We start from the raw sequence: 1,383 nt of genomic DNA, 5'->3' as shown, positions 1-1,383 counted from the left end.
TCAAGTGTGGCAACAGTAGTGAGGTTGGCCCAGAATCTGACAGTGTTTTGTTCTGCTTTGCATAGGGTTGTTATTAGTCAGTACCGATTCAATGGCACCTGACAACAACAATGACTTAATTCATTGTAAATAGGTACAAGAGCTGAACAGAAAATTTCTAAGATCAGCTCTAGAAGATAAAGCCAGATATTATAACAAAATGTGCAAAGATCTAGAGTCAGAAAACCAAAAAGGAAGAACACACTCAGCATTTCTCAAACTGGGGGAACTGAAGAAAAACATTCAAGCCTCAACATGCAATGTTGAAGATTTTTATAAGCAAAATATTGAATAATGCAGAAAGAATCAAAAGAAGATGGAAGGAATATACAGCATTAGTTTACACCCTCGGAAACCCTGTACAGGGTCGCTATGGGTCGGAATAGACTCGATGGCACATAACAACAACAACAACAACTATACCCAAAAGAAATGGTTGCTGTTCAAACATTTCAAGAGGTAGCATATAATCAAGAACCAATGGTACTGATGGAAAAACTCCAGATGCACTACAGGCATTGGCAAAGAATAAGCCTCCAAGAATTGGTGGAATACAAATTGAAATATTTCAGCAAACTAAAACTTCCCTTTATTTTCCAATGGTCAAACAATATCATGTATTGTGAATAATCCATATTTGGCTCAACAATATAAAAAATATCTCTGAAATATTTTGCAGAACAATTGTGATAGACCATTTGTTTGCAGAAGCATTGTGTGAATGGTTTATTAGGCCTTTTAGGATTTAAATGAAGAATCTCAGAATGGGTTTAGTCATATAAATTGTGCATTACCCACTGACAAGATTGACCTACTTTGTTGCAATAAAGCCTGCGTGCTATGGGCTTCTTGAATTATGACTTAGCATTGGCTTCACTTCTCTTGAGGATGATTATTAACTACAAACTCATTTCCCCAGTCACTTCCTAGAACACTGACCATTTGATTTTTGCTGAGAAATTTTTGTTTAGGAATGCCTACCCTAACACACTTTGTCAGAGAGTTAATTTAGCCCTGCACTAAATTTTGCTTTTTTAATCAAAGAATTATTGTACATTTTTTTAGCTTGGTTTTACATTTTTATAAATAAATCCTACAAGAAATATTTTGCTTGTCTTTGCTTCTAACTTACTCAAGGCAAGATTCGTCCAAATATTTCATTTACTAGTAATTAGCTTATTTTCTACATAGGATCCCCCTTACTTATTCAAATAATTTATTTAACCACTCTATTGTAAGATCACCACTCGTCTCTCAGTTTGTCATATTGTGGTGCCTTGTGTATTGCTGTTACTTTGTAAGCTAAGCCACTGGTATTTTAAATACCAGCTGGGTCACCCACAG

This window comes from Chrysochloris asiatica, unplaced genomic scaffold (genome assembly GCF_000296735.1).
Source record: "Chrysochloris asiatica unplaced genomic scaffold, ChrAsi1.0 scaffold00062, whole genome shotgun sequence".
In the NCBI taxonomy this organism is placed as follows: Eukaryota; Metazoa; Chordata; class Mammalia; order Afrosoricida; family Chrysochloridae; genus Chrysochloris; species Chrysochloris asiatica.
This window is presented reverse-complemented; position numbering follows the sequence as displayed.